The sequence below is a fragment of the Sinohyriopsis cumingii genome, chromosome 2, assembly GCF_028554795.1.
Source record: "Sinohyriopsis cumingii isolate HCF-2022 chromosome 2, ASM2855479v2, whole genome shotgun sequence".
Classification (NCBI taxonomy): domain Eukaryota; kingdom Metazoa; phylum Mollusca; class Bivalvia; order Unionida; family Unionidae; genus Sinohyriopsis; species Sinohyriopsis cumingii.
In genome coordinates this window covers 13,953,867-13,973,327 of record NC_142962.1, presented here as the reverse complement: position 1 = coordinate 13,973,327, position 19,461 = coordinate 13,953,867, and positions in this window count along the sequence as shown.

Below are 19,461 nucleotides of genomic sequence, written 5' to 3'. Positions count from 1 at the left end.
TGGAAGAATGTTTCCATTGTGCAAAAGCACAGCCTTGAGACTCAGTTTCGAAGAGTCCACAAATAGTCTCCATTCTTGTGGGTCATGAGTGATTTTTAAAGCATTCATGAGGCCCTCAATATCGGAACAGAATATCAGATTACTTTCCTTTCTGAAGAAAGGCTCCAATTGCTGGTGGCGCTTTCGATATGCAGTAATTGTGACATCTTCTTCTAGAAGATTCCATTGTTGGAGTCTTGATCCTAGCAATTCTGCCTTGTTCTTTGATAAGTCCAAATCACGAATCGGGTCATTTAGTTCTTCCTGTGTTATTCTGTGTGGGGTTGATGATGCACCACAGTGAAAATCTGGATCACTGCATGCTGATGGACCAGGAGAAGAACAGGTCGACTCACCTTTGTCTTCGTCAGATGAATCAAGAGAATATTCTGCTGGAGGTTCTGGAATAGGAAGTCCCTCACCATGTGGAACTGGTCTCAATGCAGACGGAATGTTTGGGTAGACTATTCTCGACTTCTTTCGCTTCGTTATTCCGCCGGAAAGAGGAGGAACCAAGCAGAAGTAACAGTCATTTAGGTGGTTGCTTGGCTCTCTCCACACCATTGGGACTGCAAACGGCATTGATGACCTTTTGCAATTCAACCACTGTGAAAGCTGTGTTGTACATGTAGCACAGCATATATGCGGAGCCCAAGGCTTGTCTTGGTCACCAACCTTGCATCCGAAGTAAAGATGATATGCCTTCTTCACTTGAGAATTGATACTTTTCTTCTGGTTGGCAAATGTCACTTCCCCACAAATATAGCAAAAATTGTCCGCGGTATTAACACACTTTCGAGGCATTACTGTTCTTTATTGTACGTAAATGGATAAAATAATAAGTTTTATGTAACAGTAGCTTGAACTGTCTCGCACAACGTCTAAAATATTTTAAATGCTGAACCTATCTGATTGGGCTTTATATAGTACACTGCTTACGTCAGCTTCAGCAGCCGCCTGGCATTAGTATAATAGGCCTACACATGTATAGTACACTGCTGACGTCAACTTACTTCAGCAGCCGCATGGCATTAGTATTGCATTGCATCAGAAAATGATGCAATCAACTGTGGATGATGTGAGCATGATGGTATTATGCAATGTTACATCATTATTCCGGATGTTGCTGCAGTCCTACTGGAGAAATTTACACAGTGAAACATAGAAAATGAGGTATATGAATATCTTCAAAACGAGAGCCAATACAAATTTTTCACGGTTATATTCGTGTTCGGCACACCAAAATACTACAGATTAGGGCCTTTTCAAGTCAGTAATGATTTCACTGTTGACCAGTGTAACAAACTCGGGGTGGGGATGCATCCTGAGTCCTTGACAGAGGAAACGGATGAAATTCGGCCCATTGGGATTCTCGCATTGTCATCATGGTGGATGGCATGGTAAATAGATCCAGTTCCGACTTGGAACATGCACAAGACTCGCGGTGCATCATTTTCTTTCTTTCTCTCTGTCTTTGTTTTAATAATCAAAAACGTCTAAGTCTCGGACGGTTCTACTTTTCTGAGTCTTTCTAGCTTTATGAGTATAAAGGACTCTTAAGGGGTCATTTCGTCGTTTCTTTCTGCCTTGTCCTTGCTGTGTCGTCAGGAAAGTTGGAATGCCTGACTCGGTAGCGTCCAGGGTATTAATAGACGTTTGTCGTCGACTCAAAATGTCTTTGCCTGTTTGCAACAAGACATTTTTGCCTGCTCTCAAGAAAGCTTCTTTAGGGTTTTGCTTGTCGATGACATTTTAGAGAATTTGTTTGCCTTGCGTCAATGCTGAATTTTTCAAAGCGCGCAATCCTCGTGTCAGCATCGGGTTCAAAACTGGGGCCACCGAACGAAAGGCTGATTTCAACATATCTCCTAAACCATGTCCTCGCTATCGAACGACGCCTCGGTACACTGGATACATGAATTGCGAGTCGTTATTCAATCTTTTCCGAAAATGGAGTTTAACCGTGACTTTCCCTTGGTTTATGGATTATTTTGTCCCAGATCTCCCTTTATAGCAATGTTGACAGTGTCAAAATGCGACTTACTGACGGGAAAATAGTGAGGATGTACATATTCGCGGTGAACGTGATAGGTGTTTCCACCTTCCTCTTCAGCGTTCGTGGCAGAATCCACTTTGAAAGGAATGACACGCAGCAACGGTACGGAGGTGTGTTCCACCACATTATACTCCACCACATCGGACAACACGAAAATCGAATTCAGTCCTTGGTTCAGTTTTACCGAGGAACGAAAAAAACTCACATAATCTGAACTGCTGATGATGAATGATATGCTAATGTTTTTGGTTATTATATTCGTAACCTTGTTGAGGTCTCCACAGAAAATGTCAAACAAATCAGGACAAAATGGAATGACCACCGTTTTCTCATCTGAAAATTGTATCATTAGGCGACGAGCCACTTTATGGTTCTCGAAGTTGATAATAAATTTGTTCACTTTGGTCAAGGCTTTGCTAAACAAAGCCTTGAATATCTTATCAATCGTGTCCACCAAATGTTGACCACTAAAAGAATAGCCTGCAGAAATTTTAAACTGATACACGTGCCAAAAAGAGTCAAGGGCAGGTAGTATTATCTTAAAGGCAACTGTAGGGATGTTTTCCAACAAGTATTGTTGCATCTGGGTGTTCAGACCTTTGACCCGAATAGTGTTTTGAGTCTCAGTGATGTTTTTGACCTATTTAGGATGAATGATTTCCACCAAAGCAACTTCCCAATGGGCATCGTGATCCAATCGGATGGCCTGAGGTAATTTGGCATTGTAACAACACAAAGTATTGTTGGGAAACACCTCCATGGAACTGTCACTGGGTAACGTTAAGCAAAGTTGGTTGTTGTTGTTGATGTTGTTCATAATTGCAGAGTTCTGGTGCTGTCCGAGGGGTCACTCGAAATCAGGTGAGTTTCTCCGCCCAAAAGGTTGTTGTTGGGCTGGTGACCGACGTTGGACACAAGACTCCCGTTGTTCCCGTTCTTAGAGTATTTCAGAGAAGGATTAGGAAGAATGTAACCGAAGCAACCGCTCAGTAAAATGGCCGACAATTGTTTGTCTCCTTGTTGCAAACTCAAATTGGCAATGGCCGCACCGATGACACAATACACTACAAAGATTTGGCAGAAAAAAAGACGATTTGCGTTTTAGGCACACGTTCTCCACACCACACCCACAAGTTTTATTTTTATAGATCTTGCAGAGAAGACCTGGGTGAAGGATTGGTCACTGCGGTGTTAGCAGTCGCTGAGGCTGTGTGGAACGGCATAATGATCACTTCTTTTTATAGTCGATGACTTGCGAAGCGTCGATCCAAGAATCAAAACTGGAAGGGTATCCTTTCCAACGTACTTTGACTTCTTTGACATGTCGTTTTGCCACTTTACGGATTCTCCGTTCGAGAATGCTTTCGATGTCATACATTTCGTCTTAATGTTTTGTGATGCGTTGCAACTCGGGCAAGTAAAACGTTCCTATTAACACTTCCCCGTTTATGTCTTCCAGTTTATAGACGGCAGGATGAAGATCACGCACTCGTCCAGTGACTCGAAACTACTCCATGGTCCAGTTGGGTAAATAATCTTTGTCGAAAGTGCATTTGGTTTTGCCACTGCGCAACCAGTCTCCTACTGCCAACACTCCACTTTTCTTGGGGACAGTCAATGCCAGGGACGTACCAAACAAGCGCTCAAAAACGGTCACTTCGTTGTCGGGAGTCACTTCTTGGGGGGCACGTGCGATGCTCCGATGGTAAGATTGGTTGTAGGCTTGAACCAAGTGCAGTAAGACGTAGATGTTCTTGAGAGTGTGTTGATGCGTAAAATATTCAACATGCGTTATTTAAAGGTCGTTAAAACGTACTACGATGCTGGCTTCGGTTTCGGGATTCTCGGTGGTGAAAAATTGAAAGGCTCGTTACTTTAATTCTTTTTGGAAAGCTTGGTTAAAATATTCCGTGACTTTCTCGGTTTGCCATCGACGAGGGTGACGATCGCTTTGTTTCAACACCAGTGTGAGGGATCGCATTAACTCACTGCTATATTTGGAAGTCAATGGTACGACCCAGGCAAATATAGAAAAGATGTCACAAAAGAAATATTTGTAGCCAGGAGTGTAGGTGGCCAAATAAGAGACATTGGCTAAATCGGCTTGCCATGGATGATTGATGCCCTCCACTCGGGTGCGATGTCTGGAAAATTTTTGTCGAATGGGTTTGTGTAAAGTGTATCTGGATTGCTCTTGTAACCATCGGAGATTTTTTAGACGGGTTTTGACAGCACGATACAATTTCTGAACTCCTCCGTAACCTACAGGATGGGATGAATCGTAGTAAATGCTGGCTAACACCTTCTCTTTTTTTAATAAGTCACCCACTCTTCGCTGATGCTACTTTGGACGGGACATGATGGTGGTTTGGAAACAGCTTTACGTGTCGGGTGTACCACGGGAGTATAAGTAGAACGTAGTGCTAGTGGTGGAGGTGGTAATGGGATGGCTTTGGTCTTCTTTTCTTTCTTCACTTTTGGTTTGACTCCTTTCTTTTTCACTTATGTCGAAGGAGGAGTGGACATCATCTTTTTAACCCAAACATTCAGTTCTTTTCGTTGGGGTGTTGGGGAAGGGGTCAACAAGGACGCTGAAATCTTACTTGGAATGGGACCTGCTGGTGGTGTTTGAAAGACTTCTCGTACCGCTTCTTACTCAGGCATTCGTGGGGCTGCATATGTCTTGACCAATGGGGGTGGTGGTGGTGATGGTGATGGACTTTTCATCTTTCAGAGTGGGCAGAGCTGTTTCGTCTAAACCTTTCTGGTGTAGGAGTTGTAGGCGTTGCAATAGTTAACCGTACTTTTTCGATTTTTCTGTTTCGGACAAGTCGCTGCAATCCATCAACGTCTACAATTCGTTTTGTAACTGGGGTATCTCGGTCAATTGAGGATTGGGAGGCAAATGCGAGGTCCTTGTTCTTGCCAACGTTGGTATTCCATCCATCGGTTCTATGGTACTAAAGCAAGTTTTCGTCCTTCTATTCGATTTTAATGGTCACGTCTGAGATTTTTGGACTCCAGAGGTCCCTTTTATCTTCTTGGTCCTGTTTATGTTGCTCCCATGAGTCCTCACAGCATTGTTCCCAATACTCTTTCAGCAGGGGTCCTAACAACAGGGGCAAAATTCCTCCGTGTTGTACCAACATCTTTTTCTTTTGACGAATGCGTATTTTCTTTTGAACCATATGGCGAAGAAGGTGACGATGTTTGGCTAAGCATTTTTTCTGGTGTTTAGACAAAAGTATCATGCCTTTCAAGACGTTCAAACAATATTCGCAGACGGAATCGATGACGTCGTTGGAGGCTGAGTGTTTTCGCATGGGTGGAGAAGCTTTGGACAGGACGGAAAACATGTCACCGTGTTTGACTAAACGAGGAGGAAGTCCTTTCCTTTTCTTTCCTTTGGTGTCAGAAGATTGATGGCTTCTCGGGGCGGGGTGACAACTTTGGGTGTTCAGAAGCACAAAAGCTCTGATCCCATCCTTTTGTCACCAGTCCTTTTTATACTGGATTGTGTCGCCACTGATTGTCTTTACGCCGTATTAACCTGATGACACGCATTACTCGTCGTGGAGGGGTTCGAAACGGACGAAATACTAACAGTTCTTACTTGGACAAATCCAGTAAACTCTGTAACATTCCTAATCTCTCTTGGAATTTGATTTTGGAGGCAGTAATTTATAAGCAGATGACACTGCAGCTAAAGAGGAGCTGAGTGTGACAGCTAGAAGAGAAGTTTTTGGAGACGCGGGATTCCATTTTTTCACCAAATGAGGGAGAACAGGTTTCAAATCGGGTTTGGCTGACGTCACCAGCAACGGAGAAGTGGAAGAACCTGAGGCTACTGGAGACCCGGTCACCATCGCTGCAGGTTCTGGTTTGCGAATGTAAGGTTGCGTCCTGGCCGAAGTGTCTCTCTTGCGGGTAGAAGCTGTTGTCGTCGGCTTTCGTTTTTCTGGGGACTTTTCTTTTTCTGGGGCTGTGACCTGGTCTTGACACTGTTGGTCTTTTATTCTTTGGGGAAGGTTTTGCTTTTTTGGGAGTGAAGTTTTTCTTGGATAGAACTATGGGGCATTGGGATCCCATTTTAAGAGGGAGCAATTGATGACACTTCCTGGAGAACCGCTACCTCCAGGTTTCAAAATGATTAGCTTTTTGGTTTGAGTGTCGATGCGAGGATCGGCCAGTTGCGTCAAGGCTACTTTGTTTCTCTCAAAAGAAACGTTTGGTTTGATGAAGAATGTGAATGATACCCTGCAGTAATTGACGTGCTGTTACCGTAAACCATCGTGATACTTCTCTGAGACTGGCTTCTAGACACGAGCACGTATTTGTGGATTTTTTTTTTCGACTGATGCCGTACCAGGCACGAATCAATTTGACGGGAAGATGAGACTGAATGGACGTCATGTTGATGCTGTGTGAGACAGATCCAACGTGTCCAAGGTTTTATAGATTGTTTTTGTTAAATCGACGACGAGGACGTTTACACGACAGGCACTCCGTCTTGACACCAATGGCGAAAGAGATGGGTACGAAATCGCAAATAATCGTGGGTGGTGGGTTTAAATCCACGAGTAAATAGGCGTGTGAGGTTTGAGTAGCATCGTCGTACGCATGAGTCAGGCAAGGCGTTCCTAACTGTTTGGCTAAGACTTCCACTTGCGATTTATCTATGGGGCTTTTAAGCAAGACCACGTAGTGAGCATTGAGATTGATGGTACGATGGGCTTTACTTTGTTGAAACAACTTTTGAGTAATATAAATGACTCTGGCGTTACGATGATGCTCTTTGCGCTTAAACCACAGTTTAATTTCTTCTTCGTCTTAAACAGGCAGGTAGCTAACATGTCGTCGAAAATGACCAGATGGGTTTGACTGGAGTCAGACACGATTCCGCCGTCTTCGCTAGGAATACCTTCCACAATCACGATGGAATCGCCTTGACTTTCTTCCAAGAGGCTGTACGCTGATTGACATTCTTTGTAACATCACACGATCCGTTGAGGTGGACGATCGATCAAATGATGTTTATGTTTGATCAAATGTTTGACAAATTCGGTTTTGCCTGAACCGCTAGGTCCTGCAGTTAACATGTTAAAGTGTTCGTCGATGATTTGAAAGTGGAGAAAGAGGAAGCAGAGCCAGTAGATGTAGACATGGTGCATGGAATATCACTGTTGACACGAAGACAAGCACGACAAGAGTTTTTTTAAATACTTTTTCAGGACAAGTTTATTTTTTTAAATGGAACAAAACGAAAGACAAAAATACATAAAAGCCAAATGGTTAAGTATAGAAATAAAACGCATATCAAAACAATCATAGTGGAATATAAACAAGTCAATTTACAACATGTGTTTGGTAACCGAGCTGTCCTAGGGACAGTGTGTAATGTTTTTAGAAAGTCTCTACATTGGGCACAGTCACAAAGGTGTCCCCCCGGAATGGTCTTTCGGGAATGTTCATGACAGTCCTGTCCTGATGGGATTGGTTGTCCACGGTGACGGGTTCTTCTAGCACGGTCACTAACACAGGTTTAAGAGTGACTTTTTTCACTGGACGTTTTAATTGAGGATCCCAACTCTTGGCATAATTGGCCACTTCTTTGGTCCAAGCCTCGAAACCCCAACTTTTCCTGTCACGTACATATGTCCAGTGAGGGTGTGTGTCACAAGCTACAAACACATCGTCGTGCACATCTTCAGTACCTAAAACCTGACGAATCCTTTTTTCCAGTAGAGGTCGAGAAGCATCCAGACGAAGACGCAAGGCTTTTAACAAAATGAGTTTCTCGTGGTCATTTAAAGGGACTACTTTCATGTTTTATTTGGTGGCAAGTACAGTTCGTAAGAAGTCCACAAGGAATCGGATGGAAAAACGAAATCCCAGAAAGGAAGTTACTAAGACACACACCACACGTCGACCTCAACTGAATGCACATGGTTCTCGTAATAAGTTTTGGTAATCTTCCACCGTTTGAATATTCTCATTGATTTCCTTCCACAGAATCTGTTGTATCATAACTGATAAAGGTCGTGGCATAGTAGCCTGTTTTTTATACCTCTTTTTGTCGGAGGCAATGAGTGTACTTTCTGCACAGAGATGATCCTACTCCAGTGGCGAATCTAAATGGTTTATTCACTTTCTAGCACATCACAAGGCACCGTTCAGAAGTTTCCTTTTGAAGTAAATTTACATGATGTAAAGGAATTTGGTAACCCTCTAACGCTTCCTCCGGAATTCGTTGCAGTAAGTAAGTCTACCTTGAAGTAAAAAGAGGCAAGCACAACAAACAAATCCTTGTCGCCCACGTCCAGTTTAACAATGCCTGTCCACTGGAACACTTTCATCAAAATCAGTCCTCTGATAGCATTCAGGTACGAGTGGTTGAAACATCGGTGACGTAGCGGATACAATTGTTCTTTGCGTTTTACTTGTACTTTGACCAGCTCTTGGTAAATGCTTTCTCTCAACTCCACAGGTAAACCACGAACGTTCTCTTGTAAAGTGTCCATAATCATGCCAGTCAGTATTATTTTATTTAAAATCTTCACCTAGAGCGAAAGTAATGGAAATTGTGAATAATTTCTGACCACTGCCGATCTGGTTAATGGTCAAGAATGTCAATAAAATCGTCTGATGTAAACGGTCTAAAGTAAATAATCGGATCAAAGCAGACTTGATCCAGAGAAATCTGACGCGTTTGTTGACTTTTTCACTTTCCTCTTGTGAATTTCTCGACACAACTGTTCTACGGTCACCAACTGAGCTTTTGCTCTGGCAAGTCCCTGCCAAACTTACTTGCAGATCTTCGCTTACAGTTCGTTTGGTAATCATTGAATATTATTTTTTGAATGGGGTTTAAATACTTCTCTAGTTCAACCTTTGACTCCTAGTCAAGCTGGTTTCTTAAAAGACATGGTATGCCACTTTAATGACTTCGTCCCACTAAAGGTAGCCAGTGACAATCCGGAGACCATCGAGCATGTTCCAGGTAAGCAGAACCTTTCTGCTCCCACTGGTGTAGTGACACACCTCAACTTATGCACTTGACTTTATCCCCTTCACCCAAGTAGAAAAATCCGGCTCTGGCTATTTCTTCGGGGGTTGGTCCTTCTTGATAATTAGACCATCTTTGTTGGAAGGTAAGGAATCGACTTTCAAAGTTGCAGTATTCAGGTAAACGCACAGGGAACGATATTCGTCTTTCACAGGTTCATTTCGATGAGGGTACGATGAAATCCGCAGGAGTTTGCTCATTTCTGGATGGCATACGTAGAGTGGTAGCTGTTCGGTGTCACATGGAGAATGAGATCCACCATGAAAACCAGTGCAGAGTCCACGATAACTAGTGGCTTCGCTTTCGCATCGTTCAGGTTTGACACGTACTGCATCATATTCCATGGTAGGTATGGTAGTAGTGGTAGTAGTATTAGTTATAGCAAAGTTCCCATGATGATTTGCTGCATCGATGTGGTCACATCGTACGGCTTCGCTCTCATCGTGAGAATCACCGAACTTGAATGATGTCTGTTTAAAAGGATTCGTCTTTTTCGCTTGGTCTTGGTAGTTACAATGAACTATCGGTTTTGGACGCTGTCTCTTTTTGTATGCTGACCAATATCGACGTGAAGTAGTTGGGAAGCCGGACTCTCTTCTGGTACACAATTTGATACACGTTTTCCAAAGGTCGACTGACGATTTGGTGCGTTGGCAAACGTACAATCTTGTGCGGTTCGTAGGTTGTCACTTTAAAGTTTCCATCTTGTCCAGACTGCAACGCGTCTTACAGCACGCCAAAGTTCACCACTCGACTGGTGCGATAATTGAGAGTCAATGCTTTCAGTTCACACTCAGTTTGCACTTGTCCTTGTTTGTCCCGGTATCCGTAGCCGTAACTTTTAGGATCAACACTAGCAAAACTTAGAATCTTGTCGTCGGAGTGCTCGTCCGTCCAGGGTCCTAAACGGTCTCCTTCGATGTCAGGGTGACGTTGACCCGGGCGCTCGATGTAGATGCAACTGTCCGTGTCAAGGTACAGGACGGTATCTCCTAACAGTTCTAAAGCTTAGTACAATTTTAAGCGAGCATTGGCTGTCACGTAAGCCGCAATGATGACATTTCTAAGTTCGTCGACTTGTACAAATTCCAGTTCTTCCTCGAAATTGACTAAGGTCAAGTCCTCACGAAGTACGTCCACGTGTTTCACGTATTCGGTTTTGTCGTGAATCATATGGAAGCAACGGGATGGTTCGGACAAATAATCCATCTGGGGTAAACATGGTCGTTGTGTCATTTTGCCCAACAAGCAATTTAACATCACTTTGGCCTTCCTGCTCCCAGTACACTTCTAACAGTTGGTATCCCAGGTGCAAAACTTTGCACAATTCCACACTAACACATGTTCCCGTCAAGTCGCATTCTTCCTGGGTCAGCTGATAAGGTCGGTCTTGATTGCACGTTTTTGCACAAGTACGACACAAGGGAAACATCAGCTTTCCTTGCAATGAAGAGGTAAAACGGGATGGTACAAGTCCGTGGAAGGCAAGACTTTACATTTAATCAAACCTTCGTATTGTCGAATGTTGTTCAAGTTGATGTGTTCCGTCAGCAATTGCGGATGCCCTGTGAGAAAGCGACAATATTTGTACAAGTATGAATACAGGGAACACACGTCCAAGCATTTGATTTCTTCTCCTTTCTGCTCGTCAGCGTGCTACAGCAAACAGGTGACATTCGTCCGTCCTCTGTACAAACTGTCCCGTGGGTTCAAAGGGTCCATCAACTTGTAACTTTCCATGACGCGCTTAAACTTGGGATCGGTTTTCAAACGGTGATCGTACTCGTGTTCCCACATTTCCACCACTTGGTTAAACCTGTACATGGTCTGAAGGTTTTCTAAGTCCCAGCCATCCACCGAATACGTTCCGATGGTAGTTTCGCCTCCTCACTTGCATGAGTATTGGATCCATATATCTGCCTTCTCGCACAAGTAATGTAGCCAGCGTAGGGCTTTTACCGAGTGGTGACGTTTGACAAAGTTGGTGGTTTGAGGGCTGATGACAGCCAGGGTTTTGTTCGGGCATGAATCATTGGTGGTACACTAAGGAACACGCCTTGGCAATGGTGCAGGCTTCTTTCAACGGATTGATCCCTCCGCGCTCCATGAATAATTCTAGAAATTTTCCACAGCAACACAGTACAATGTCAACGTCGGAACGACATTAATTTAACATTTCTACCTGAAAGTCGAAAGGGTTCAAAGCGTGAGTCTGGCACCAATCGTAGAAAGCTTCTATATATTCAATGCGCGTGTTGTCGGGGTCGTAGTAGTGAGCCTCAGACAAATGGGGCAGAACGGGAAGTTGATTGGCTTATGTACTGAAAAAGTGCGGAAAATGGCCTTTGGCCAATTCAGTCATTCCAAATGTTTTAGGCATTCGACTCAAAGGCATGGCCAAGTAACTCGTCGAATCTTTAAACTGCACATGTCCCACTTGCATGGAAATGAGTTTGGCTCCGTTCGAAGTCACTTTCGGGCGTTGGGTACTTTGTTCCGTATAGCATCTCAAAAGAAACAGTCCATTGTATCCCGAGAAATTGTGATCCATCACCGTGGCAAGACGATGATAATTTCCGTAACGTTCGATGTCCTCTCATCAGTGGGGTCTAAGATCCAATGGACGAAATCGGCCAACGTGTATGGTTCCCGAAAGATTTTTTCACGTCCTCCAGGAATCTTGCTGAAGTGAGGGTAATGACTTAAGATCGGTTCTTAGATGCACTTCTCGCACGCTCGATGAGCCACGCAGAAATTAGGAATGTGGATGCATTCGAAATCAAAAAAGATGAAATTGCCTTTCTTCTTATCATCGTCTTCCTCTTGATGTTTGGAATGGTATCTTTTATTGTAGCAATCGTGTTCCATTTCTACGATCTGGTGACAAATGTGACATCGTTTCTTTCCTGAACATACGTATGCCTTGGCATTGTTGGTAGGCATGCCTCGTCCATAAGTAAGGCACACTCTCAGGAGTTGACAAGCACGTTTCATCTGTGACCCTTGCGTCTTTAGATGATGTTGGTAACAGGCAGGGCTGACAAAAGTGCGCTGACAAGCAGGGCGATGCACTCGTTCCTGTCCTTCGTCCATACAGGGTTGAGACGCCAAACATCCCTCACATTTTGATCCACAATGCTTGTGTTGATCTTGATTGTTATAGCCAAAGTCACATTTTTCACAGTAATAACTGAATCTTAGGAATGGGGCAATACTGGTAAAGGTATCAAAATGTTCATCGTGATAATAGAAGTGAATGTATTTTCCGTCTTTGAAATATACTTTCAACGTGTAACGTGGAGTTAAGACGTCTTACAATTTTTGCATTTCAGGAATTCCACAGGGTGTGTCTTTGGATAAACCCGCTTGCTGTAACAGGAGTTCTGCTTCTTTTCGTTGTTTTGCTCGGTTCGTGTCTTGAATTGTTTGCCAAGCTCTTTTCCATTCTACCGTGTCGTTCTTGTCGGTATACGTTAGCTCCACCTCGATGGCATGGGCTAAACACATCTAGTCTTGAAGATTGTCCACCATTAACACCTTTTTGCGTCCTGTCCTTTGTGGAAGAGAAACGTGGGTCATTTACAGTGTGGCTTTTCCATCAGTGATTTGAAACTTGTCGTTGGATTGTTGCACTTGTTAAATCTTGTCGATGACTTTGGAAGGTGTTAATTCTGCTGAGCTGCTAAACTCGATCCAAACGGGGAACTTTAAACTGTCGTGATGAATGGAAAGTCTCAAGCGATCATCTTGTTTGACTTGACATTGTTGTTTCAGTGTGCTTTACAAAGAATCCCACACCTCAGTGATGAACCCCTCTGCTTTTTCTAATGGTACATCGGACTTGAAATCATTAAACTTCACCGTGTACGTGTAAGCCGTAGTTCTTAATTTTCTAGAGGAGTGCTTTTCCATCTCTCGAATGTGGTAGTACTTTTGAGGAGTTAATGATAATGAACTTTGGTTGGGCGTAGACTCTCTGGGTCTGGTTTCTGGCTCACTCATGGCATCTTCAAAATCGCTCTCATGAATTTGAGCCAAGAATTCAGCTACTGTGCGAGGCGATAAATCACGTTTCTGCCTCTTACTTTCTTTTCCTTTCTCCACGACATGATGAAATCTTTTCATCTAGACTGCAAAAGTCAAATGACTACATTTTAAACGCCACGTGTCCCTTTATAACCATGTCCGACTAGTGTATATAAGAAGGGTTAGTGTCTTCCCTTCCAATATTCATTTCACTCTCAAGTCGACCAGAACGATGGAAGAGCCTATACAGATTGAACTTCTGATAAGAGCTTTGCTAGGTGTCATAAGAAAGTTTTCTTCGCACAAGCATACGGACTACTCCCCATCCTTTCGAGATAAAAGTCAAGATACTTTCTATATCTGTAAGAACAAATGGCATTGAGCTACAGAATGTCCAGACCGTCAAAAAGACAAAAGAGGTGTCAGAAGAGACAATAGTCAAGATACCTGTTATCATTGTCAAGAGAAAAGACATTGGAAAGTGACCTAAGAAACAACAGAAGCAAAAGAAATAGAGGGGTTTAGAACAGGAAGAAGAGGTACCCTCCGAAAAGGAAGAACCCAAACACAACCAAAAAGAGAAGAAAAAATAAGAAATAACGAGGAGAAAGTAAGGAAGAAGAGGAGAAAAAGCATGAAAGTGAAGAAATTTAAAAAACAGAGAGAGTGAACAAAGACACATAAATCTAATAACTTTTTAAAGTGTTGTACTGTGAGTTGGATTGTAACATTTATACCAAAATAGACCACACAGAAAATGTAAGTGTCTCTTGGTGTTCATTGTTTACAATATTGATCTACAGTCACGCATTCACTCCAACATACACGTACATCATGGGCAAAAAATGGGATTTTGAGTTTTATTTGATTTTGGCTAACTGAATACTATCTGTTTTCGAGAGAAGTGTGTGGCCCTGGGCCCTGAAAAGGACCGTTCGATGCTGTTTTTTTTTTTTTTTTAATTTTAAAAAAATCAAGAAAGGGACGTAATCCTCTTTAACTGTCTTAAGCCTTTGCCACGGCCAAGGCCTACTTTTGGACTTGCATCTATCAATGATGATTTGGTAGAAATCACTAGAGGTGGTAAAGCAGGCGTAGTAACAGGACTGGGTTGTTTGGTCTGGGAAGGTCTGTTTATCTTGGGTCGTGTTAAAGAAGTCTGATACATTTGTTTCAGGCTCCTTAACTCTGCCAAAATGTCTAAGAGTACCGTCACCGTTTGACTTTCACTGTCCTCCTTCTCTAGTAGACCTTGTTTCTTCTCTGTTCCTTTTTATTCAAGTCGTTTCCTTCTTGCTTCTTCTTTTTCTCGCTGTTTCTGTTGAAGGAGTAAAGCATGTACTGCTTCTTTCTGTTGTTGTAAAACAATTCCAATTCTTCTTTCTGTCTCTGTTTAAAATCCTCGACCTGTGGTAAGGAAGGACAAGGTGGCGAAGGTGCAAGTACCAGAACAAATTCTTGCGAAGAAGAGAGAAAATTCACTAAATCCTAAATCAAATCGGTCTCTTCTGGAAGTAGGAGTGTGTTGTCTTTGGTAGCCACTGCTATACGATCGCTTCTCGTCTACACGGCCGGTGCACCCCAATTCATCGTCTACTTAGTTTCCGTCATGTTTGAAACCTCTGTCGTATTGATTCCCTGCGCACAGACGCTAATGCACCTATATAGGGAATGTGACGTCACAGAAGCTCTCTTTTGATTGAAAGCCAGACTCCACACTGTGACTGAATTTTGTAACGCGTGTTAGCATTGGTGCATAAACTCAATCCGTTTCGATCCGTTTTTCCACTATAAATAACTGCACTTCTCTGCATTCCCTTCCCCTGTTCTCGTCACAAGATGTGGACAAACGTAGAATCATCTACTCACGTATCGTCAATGCTGTTCCGTACGGACTTATCCATGTATGTCAGATCATCATGGACAATTATCCGGATCTACTGTTCAGACGTTTGAAGAAGTTCGAGGAAGATAAGTAGACCTATGCGTTTCCCTCTATTAAAACGGAATGATGTTAGCGAAAAACCAAAATCCCTTTTTAGGGCCACTCACATGCCTCGAAAAGATTTGCTTTCTTGCCTACATTTCTTTTAGTCGATTGTGTAGTTGTTTGTGTTTGTATGTGGTATGCTGTATGTCTTATATCTATATATGTCCCCCAAACATTCAAGGGTTTTATCCCGGCCTTTGGTCCCGATTGAGGTCAGGCCTTTGCTAGATTGTTACCAATCTTCAGTACCGCAACGTCACCTTACCTGTTCCATTCATATTCTCCCTATATTGATGCTAAATCCCCTTGTCCGTATACAGCCCTAACCTTTTGACCGTATAAATATTTTCCGTATACAGCCCCAGTAATTTTTCTCCGTATACAGTCATACGACCTGTTTGACTGAGATTTCCGTTGTCCGTATACAGTCCCTTTACTATTGTTAGCATTTTCAGTCAACTCAAAGGTTTCACTTCTATCTCATTTTTTTTAAAATTATGACTGGAACACAAAGTCAAAATAAATTGCAATGTCACCTTTTTATATCTGGTATGCAAAGACAAATAAATAAATAAATAAATAAATAAATAAATAAAATGGAAGTGCGACGTACTAATTTGACACTGAATAGCACAGGGATTTGAAATTAAATCAATATGGTAAGATAATATAAAAATATCTGAGAGAGAAAAAAACGAATACAAATATACAAATATACATATATGTTGGTTTACGATCGGGGCTCGATGAAGTCAATCCTGCCCTGCTCTTCATCTCCAGGTGTTTGAAGCGGTCACGTTTTGTGACTGGGTCAACGTTGTTATGCCATTCTATATAGGCCTCTAGCTTTTGTTGAAGGAGGGTGCTTATCACTTGGTTATTTTCGTCAAATCAGTCTTGGTGGACATTACTTTTGGGTCCTAGGATGACCTTCGCAGACTCACTCAACATGTCCTTAAGCTGGTTCCACTTTTTGAGGTTGGGTCACCAGTCAGAGGTCCGTGCGCAGTCAGTAGGTATCCAATCTGAGCTTGATATTGTTGATCTTGATTCGGGTAAGCTTGGTCATTTTGCGCTGTGGCGGGGCAATGTTGAGATCAATGGTAGCCCTGACTAATCGGTGGTCCGTCCGGCACTCGGCTCCCGTCAATGATCTTGTTATCCGCACATCGTGAACACCTCTGTTACGGACGATGATATAGTCGATCAGATGCCATTGTTTCGATCAGGGATGCATCCAAGTCGATTTATACTTGCTCTTCTGACGGACGAGTGTGTTCGAGACAGTCAGATTTATTCTCTGCACATGTCGACAGTGGAAGCAGTCAATTCGTGTTCATTTTTCCTATTCCATGCTGTCCCAATACTCCATTAACGCGTTCGTTGTCGTGGCCCACTCGGGCATTAAAATCGTCAAGTACGACTAGTTCGTCGTAATCTGAGGCAGCTTTTACGAGGGCGTCGAGACTTAAATGCAAGGCCTTCTTTTCTTCTTCACTGCTGATCAACGTGGGGACATACGAACTGATGGTGGTGATATACCGTGACTTAGAGAGAGTGGGATATATATATATATATATATATATATATATATATATATATATATATATATATATATATATATATATATATATATATATATATATATATATATATATATACAGCTATAAAAAAAGACATAACTACATATAAAAAATATACAAAAATAGATATTTCCAAATATACAAAAATAGATATATACAAATATACCTATAAACAAATATACAAAGATACATATATACACATATGCAAATATATATATATATATATATATATATATATATATATATATATATATATATATATATATATATATCCACAAAATACAAAGATGCATATGTACAAATATACAAATATAAATATATACAAATATACATATACACAAATATACAAAAATTCATATGTATAAATATACTAAATACACATATACAAATATACATAGATACAAATATACAAAAATATACAAATATACGAATATACAAATATATATATATATATATATATATATATATATATATATATATATATATATATGCAAATATACAAAAGTACACACACACACACACACACACATATATATATATATATATATATATATATATATATATATATATATATATATATATATATATATATATAAATGCATGTATACATTTATATTGTTACGTGTTTAGGCTCTCAAAAACAGTAACAAGAACAGAATGAAGACAACAAGCTTTGTAAAACTTTACAAATAATTTATTTCCCTAGAAAAGCAATGTAAACATGAGAAAAAAATACTTGTGGTTTTAAGGATCAAATCCAAAAAAGAATCCAAGAAATATCCAAGAGTTATAAATTAATAGTCCTAGTGACAGAATGCTCTAACAAATTTGAGTTCGAGCCCCGACAAATTTCCAAAATAGAAAGCGATGACGTGTACTGTTGCCAGTATAGCACTGACGTATGAACAGTTCTTTGTTGATCCACAAACGATAATATTCCGGTGTTTCAATTCCGAATAAAATTTCAATAAATGTCTTTGTCCAAGAATGCTGTATGAGCACTTAAATATTCCCAGGGAAAGGTATTCGTCTCCTAGAATCCTAATAATTTGAAGAAAACTTAATATATAACTCCAATTGGTCACAACAGAAAAAAAAACACCTTAATAGCTAAGTGTTTAAAAGCCCAACTGAGATTATTTCTCAAAATATTGGTATTAAACTTGACTACTGCGCAATTCCGGTAAAACCAGAATTTCGAAATAGAGGCTATTACAAGTAAAAAGTCACGTACACCTAGTGCAGCTTCGATTCCACCCTAAAATCATACACTAGGAATGAATAAAAATAAATAAAAAAATAAGTTGTCTACTTCAACTGTTACTAATTGTGAATCAAAGTCAGTAACTAAGTCAGCCTAAAGATATACAGTTCTATTATTGGGTGTTTACGAAAAAAACAATCAGGTTGAACTAATTTCTGGAAAATGTCAAATTCCGGTAAACAAAATTACATTACTATAACATGTAATGGAATAAGAAAAAAATTTAAACTAACAATTAAATTAAATCAAATATAAATTAAATCAAATAGACATAACAATACAAATATACAAAAATACATATAAACAAATATACAAAAATACATGTATTCAAATATACGAATATACTTATGTACATATATACAAATGTACAAATATACAAATGTATATATTACAATATACAAAAATACATGTTTACAAATATACAAAAGTACATATATGCACATATACAAAAATACATCTACAACTAAACAATGAGTCTGTCACTGTTAAGAACAAAACTATAGAAGACATTTAAAGAGTAATTTGTTCGATGTATCTACATTCCGAGAAAAAAACATCTATATGTGAAAAATTGTTATGTATTCTTTTTTGAATTTATTTTCTCTCCCGCCAAAAATGAAATTTCAAAATATGCGTCATTTCTCTATATTTGTATTGAGGGGGGCATGGGGGTCACAAATTTTAAGTCATGTAAAATTTGCTATTATCTTGATTTTCTTTTATATGCTTTGCCATTTATCACTATGTATTTCACTTTTACAAATGCAACCGTTTGATAAAAGGATTATGGGAAAGGCTTCTTAATATATATTAGTTAACCAAGATTCAATCTACAAAGGCCCTTAATCACAATATTCAATGTTGCCCAATGGTACGGTCATTGCCTAATGACATACAGTTTTTTTTATTTATTTTTTTCGTTTCCTTCTTTTACAGTTAGATGAAATTGGAATTTCACTGATATGGCCACTGCGAAAAAGACTTTGCTCTCACATAAGCCACCGTCTCTAGTCCAGAACCAAGCCTATGGAACAAAAAGAAAAATAATTTAAAAAATAGCACAATAAATACCTCGCTAATCCAAATTATCCCATTCTCTCTCTCTCTCTCTCTCTCTCTCTCTCTCTGTATACTGCTGGGCAGATGACATAACATCGAGTATTATTTTCCATGACGCTAGTAAGTACAGTGGATTGTTATTTTCATATATGTCTTGGAAATGTGAAAACGAACATTGGGTTAATAACCAAGATGGACGGGACAGAAACTTTGTTGACCAATGTCAAAAGTCCATGAACATTTTTGCTGTACATTTTTCAATAAAGCATTGAGGTTAACATGTTCTGAGGCTCAACCCAAGACTTAAGAAACTATTTCGGAGAAACGTTGTCCATGCCTTATTTGCTTAAGTGCTAGATTTAGTACGTTAATCTAATT